We start from the raw sequence: 6,679 nt of genomic DNA, 5'->3' as shown, positions 1-6,679 counted from the left end.
CAGTCAGTCCATTATCATTCAGGAGGAGCCACATGTCTATGGTGCATCCAACAAAATAAGCAGATGCTTTGATGTCACTACCACCAGGCTTTGGCTGGATTATGAGTATCTCTGGGAGGTTAAATCACTATCACCAGAGAAGATTTTGTTAGGATTTTTAACCCCAGAGGGTCAGCCACCCAGGATAGACCAAGAAAGGCAGTGCATCATCGAGGGGCTATCTGCCTCATTTTCACTGGGGTCCTCAATCTTCTTCCCCAGGATGCGACCGACACCAGTCGATTTACACCCAGGTACCTACTTACTTGCTTGGTGAATGGGGACAGTAGGAGTAAGGAACCATACCCAATGTTTCCACTCTCCCCGGGGAGCGAACCACAGACACCGTCTACTCACCTACTTGTGGTTGCAGGGGTCGATTCATGGCTCCTAGCTATGAGGTAAGCATTGCCTACCAGGCTACAGGACACCAAACAAAATGTTAAGTTTGCCAGATGGAGAATTTATGTACTTTGCAGTATCATGTGCTGGAATGTGATAAAAGTAATGAATTCAGAGACAACTCAGAATTATTCAGGAAATGCGAAAATATTTTGTCTACAGCGGTATATTACCAACCATTCTGGAAAAATACCCAGACTTTGCCCACTGTAAATAACGCACAACCACTTACTTTTTATTACAAGCATATCTTGCTGAAATATAAGGTGATGTTTCCGTACTTTGGGGGGCCTAATTCATGTCTGCATATATAACTCATTACGATTGCTAGCGCACTCAGCTCACACACTGAGGTCTGGGGGCCGATCCCCGGTACGGGTGGAAACATTAGGATGCGTTTCCTTAAGACACCTGCTGTCCAAGTTTACCTATAGTAAAACAGGTGTTAGTGGACTGGTGTGGGTCGCATCCTGCGACAAAACTGACCTAATTTGCTTGAAATGCTCAGCATAACAAGCGGCTTTCTATATAGTAATATGCCATTGATGTCAGCTAGGACTGTATACCTTGTACATATACTTGTAGAAATAAAGATTATTATTATTATTATTCTAAACATACAAATACTTCATTACCGCTAAAACTTGCTTAGTTATTAAAACTTTGCTGCCCAGTCCATCCCCCATCATCTCCCTCTGTATTATTTTCACAACCACACCACATGATGTGGAACTCGACAATAAATACTTACTGTTTTCTGCTTCTTACAATCCGTATTCATGGTGTTTAAACGTCCAAAACCGGCAGCCACACCTCCACGTAGTGTTGTTGTTCTTGTTCTTAAGGGCCACCTGGCAATGAACTGTTTCCCAGACTTGTTGATGGGTGAAGAGAGAGTTGTCATGTGTCTCTTTATACAGATCCTCCCCGACTTCCCACCTACGCGACTTCTGTCCTCACATACGACAAAAAAAATATATACGATAAATTAGAAAAATAAAACAAATATATGTACGCAAATATAGAAAATAAAGGTGTCCTGTAGCTCGATTGCTAGATCACTCAGCTCATACACTGAAGTCCGAGGATCGATCCCCGGTACGGATGGAAAAACATTTGGAAGTGTTTCCTTAAGACACCAGTTGTCCATGTTCACCTATCAGTAAAATAGGTACCTGGGTGTTAGTGTAGCAACTGGTATGAGGCGCATTATGGGGACAAAACTGACTTAATTTGCCCGAAATGCTCTGCATAACAAGGTGTTTTCTGTATATTAGTATGTTATTGATATAAGCTAGGACTGTACACCTTCTACATGTACTTGTAGAAATAAAGATTATTATTATTATGATGATGATGATTTTATTACAACTATACATACTGTACTGTTACCTGGAGAGAGCTTCGGGGGTCAACGCCCCCGCGGCCCGGTCTGAGACCAGGCCTCATGGCAGATCAGGGTCTGATCTCCAGGCTGTTACTGCTGGCCGCACGCAAGCTGACGTATGAACCACAGCCCGGTTGGTCAGGTACTGACTTTAGGTGCCTGTCCAGTGCCTTCTTGTTAAAACCATAAAAAAGACTAAGAAGGTAAAAGAGAATGTTGAAATAATGAGTAACATGAAAAATTGATTGGCCTGACCTAGTCTACATTCCATACAGCATTTTTATTTGTGAAGCCTATGAATGATACCTACAAGTGAGGAACATCAGTTTGTGAATAATGAAACTTAAGGAAATAAAGCAAATTGATAAAAATAAACGAAATAATCATAAGAGAAATTTATTAGGTTAAAAGAATATTGTACAGGCATACGACTTCTATACGTCATACTAACTTAATTCCGACATCAATCCGTTTCGAGATCCGACCGGTCGGTCACGGAATTCAGACAAAAGTCAGGGAAGATGTGCATGTGTGTTTGTGTGTGTATGTATATATATATATATATATATATATATATATATATATATATATATATATATATATATATATATATATATATATATATATATATATATATATATATATATATATATATATATATATATATATATATGTCTATATATATATATATATATATATATATATATATATATATATATATATATATATATATATATATATATATATATATATATATATATATGTGTGTGTGCAAAACAACCACTGTGAAAGTTAGTTAGTTATTTTAATATGTTTATTATGCACCCCATACCCATCCTGTGGGCGGTAGTCAAAAGATTACAGAGGTACATAATGGGTCCAGGGACTGGGCCTCAAAGTTTTGATAGCTGAGCAAGTTACAGAGGTAATGAATTCACAATTTACAAAGGTAATGAACTCCAGGTAGGTCTAGTCACAATCATGACAAGTTACAAAGGTATTTACAGATTACAGAGGTACACAATGGGTCCAGGGACCGGGCTCCAAAGTTTTGATGGCTGAACTAGGTACGAGGTAATGAACTCACAAGTTACAAAGGTAATGAACTCACAAGTTACAACCTGGAGTTTACCTGGAGAGAGTTTCGGGGGTCAACGCCCCCGCGGCCCGGTCTGTGACCAGGCCTCCTGGTGGATCAGCGCCTGATCAACCAGGCTGTTGCTGCTGGCTGCACGCAAACCAACGTACGAGCCACAGCCCGGCTGATCAGGAACTGACTTTAGTTGCTTGTCCAGTGCCAGCTTGAAGACTGCCAGGGGTCTGTTGGTAATCCCCCTTATGTGTGCTGGGAGGCAGTTGAACAGTCTCGGGCCCCTGACACTTATTGTATGGTCTCTTAACGTGCTAGTGACACCCCTGCTTTTCATTGGGGGGATGGTGCATCGTCTGCCAAGTCTTTTGCTTTCGTAGTGAGTGATTTTCGTGTGCAAGTTTGGTACTAGTCCCTCTAGGATTTTCCAGGTGTATATAATCATGTATCTCTCCCTCCTGCGTTCCAGGGAATACAGGTTTAGAAACCTCAAGCGCTCCCAGTAATTGAGGTGTTTTATCTCCGTTATGCGCGCCGTGAAAGTTCTCTGTACATTTTCTAGGTCGGCAATTTCACCTGCCTTGAAAGGTGCTGTTAGAGTGCAGCAATATTCCAGCCTAGATAGAACAAGTGACCTGAAGAGTGTCATCATGGGCTTGGCCTCCCTAGTTTTGAAGGTTCTCATTATCCATCCTGTCATTTTTCTAGCAGATGCGATTGATACAATGTTATGGTCCTTGAAGGTGAGATCCTCCGACATAATCACTCCTAGGTCTTTGACGTTGGTGTTTCGCTCTATTTTGTGGCCAGAATTTGTTTTGTACTCTGATGAAGATTTAATTTCCTCATGTTTACCATATCTGAGTAATTGAAATTTCTCATCGTTGAACTTCATATTGTTTTCTGCAGCCCACTGAAAGATTTGGTTGATGTCCGCCTGGAGCCTTTCAGTGTCTGCAATGGAAGACACTGTCATGCAGATTCGGGTGTCATCTGCAAAGGAAGACACGGTGCTGTGGCTGACATCCTTGTCTATGTCGGATATGAGGATGAGGAACAAGATGGGAGCTAGTACTGTGCCTTGTGGGACAGAGCTTTTCACCGTAGCTGCCTCGGACTTTACTCTGTTGACGACTACTCTCTGTGTTCTGTTAGTGAGGAAATTATAGATCCATCGACCGACTTTTCCTGTTATTCCTTTAGCGCGCATTTTGTGCGCTATTACGCCATGGTCACACTTGTCGAAGGCTTTTGCAAAGTCTGTATATATTACATCTGCATTCTTTTTGTCTTCTAGTGCATTTAGGACCTTGTCGTAGTGATCCAGTAGTTGAGACAGACAGGAGCGACCTGTTCTAAACCCATGTTGCCCTGGGTTGTGTAACTGATGGGTTTCTAGATGGGTGGTGATCTTGCTTCTTAGGACCCTTTCAAAGATTTTTATGATATGGGATGTTAGTGCTATTGGTCTGTAGTTCTTTGCTGTTGCTTTACTGCCCCCTTTGTGGAGTGGGGCTATGTCTGTTGTTTTTAGTAACTGAGGGACGACCCCCGTGTCCATGCTCCCTCTCCATAGGATGGAAAAGGCTCGTGATAGGGGCTTCTTGCAGTTCTTGATGAACACAGAGTTCCATGAGTCTGGCCCTGGGGCAGAGTGCATGGGCATGTCATTTATCGCCTGTTCGAAGTCATTTGGCGTCAGGATAACATCGGATAGGCTTGTGTTAGTCAAATTTTGTGGCTCTCTCATAAAAAATTCATACTGTAAGAATGGTTACTTACGTTTATACATGGCTGCAATCATGAACAAATTTTAGAGTAATGAGCAATTCACACTTCCACACCCGGTCACAACTGGAGTGAGTTATTGGTGCAAATGTTGATTGCTGAGTCTCTCACACACACACACACACACACACACACACACACACACACACACACATACAAATTCATACACACACACACATAAACACACACACACACACACACACACACACACACACACACACACACACACACACATACATACATACACAAACTCATACACACACACGCACACACACTCATACACACACTACGGGGATTGTCCTATGAAGAAAGGTTGAGGGAAATCGGCCTGACGACACTGGAGGCCAGGAGGGTCAGGGGAGACATGATAACGACATATAAAATACTGCGCGGAATAGACGAGGTGGACAAAGACGGGATGTTCCAGAGATGGGACACAGACACAAGAGGTCACAATTGGAAGTTGAAGACTCAGATGAATCAAAGGGATGTTAGGAAGTATTTCTTCAGTCATAGAGTAGTCAGGCCATGGAATAGCCTAGAAAGTGATGTGGTGGAGGCAGGAACCATACATAGTTTTAAGGCGAGGTATGATAGAGCTCATGGGGCAGGGAGAGAGAGGACCTAGTAGCAATCAGCGAAGAGGCGGGGCCAGGAGCTGTGACTCGACCCCTGCAACCACAAATAGGTGAGTACAAATAGGTGAGTACACTCATACACACACACACACTCATACTCACACACACACACACACACACACACACACACACACACACACACACACACACACACACACACACACACACACACAAGAGGTATGTGAGGAGCTCAACACGAGATTTAAGGAAGTATTTACAGTAGAGACAGGAAGGACTCTGGGGGGACAGACCAGATGGGGACACCAACAAGGAATACACCAACAAGTGTTGGACGACATACATACAGATGAGGAGGTGAAGAAACTGCTAAGGGACATCGATACCTCAAAGGCAATGGGACCGGACAACATCTCTCCGTGGGTCCTTAGAGAGGGAGCAGATATGTTGTGCATACCACTTAACACAATCTTCAACACATCCCTGGAAACTGGGCAACTACCTGAGGTATGGAAGACGGCAAATGTAGTTCCCATTTTCAAAAAAGGAGACAGAAAAGAGGCACTAAACTATAGACCTGTGTCATTGACGTGTATAGTATGCAAAATTATGGAGAAGATTATCAGGAGGAGAGTGGTGGAGCACCTGGAACGGAACAGGAGTATAAATGCCAACCAGCACGGATTCACGGAAGGCAAATCCTGTGTCACAAACCTTCTGGAGTTTTATGATAAAATAACAGAAGTAAGACAAGAGAGAGAGGGGTGGGTTGATTGCATCTTCTTGGACTGCAAGAAGGCCTTTGACACAGTTCCTCACAAGAGATTAGTGCAGAAGCTAGAGCATCAGGCGCATATAACAGGAAGGGCACTGCAATGGATCAGAGAATACCTGACAGGGAGGCAACAACGAGTCATGGTACGTAATGATGTATCACAGTGGGCACCTGTGACGAGCGGGGTCCCACAGGGGTCGGTCCTAGGACCAGTGCTATTTTTGGTATATGTGAACGACATGACGGAAGGGTTAGACTCAGAAGTGTCCCTGTTTGCAGATGATGTGAAGTTAATGAGGAGAATTAAATCTGATGAGGACCAGGCAGGACTTCAAAGAGACCTGGACAGACTGGACACCTGGTCCAGCAAATGGCTTCTCGAATTTAATCCTGCCAAATGCAAAGTCATGAAGATAGGGGAAGGGCACAGAAGACCACAGACAGAGTATAGGCTAGGTGGCCAAAGACTGCAAACCTCACTCAAGGAGAAAGATCTTGGGGTGAGTATAACACCGATCATGTCTCCGGAAGCACACATCAATCAGATAACTGCTGCAGCATATGGGCGCCTGGCAAACCTGAGAACAGCATTCCGATACCTT

This window comes from Cherax quadricarinatus, chromosome 17, assembly GCF_038502225.1.
Source record: "Cherax quadricarinatus isolate ZL_2023a chromosome 17, ASM3850222v1, whole genome shotgun sequence".
NCBI classification, from domain to species: Eukaryota; Metazoa; Arthropoda; class Malacostraca; order Decapoda; family Parastacidae; genus Cherax; species Cherax quadricarinatus.
The sequence above is the reverse complement of the archived record's forward strand: the minus strand, read 5'-3'. Positions refer to the sequence as shown.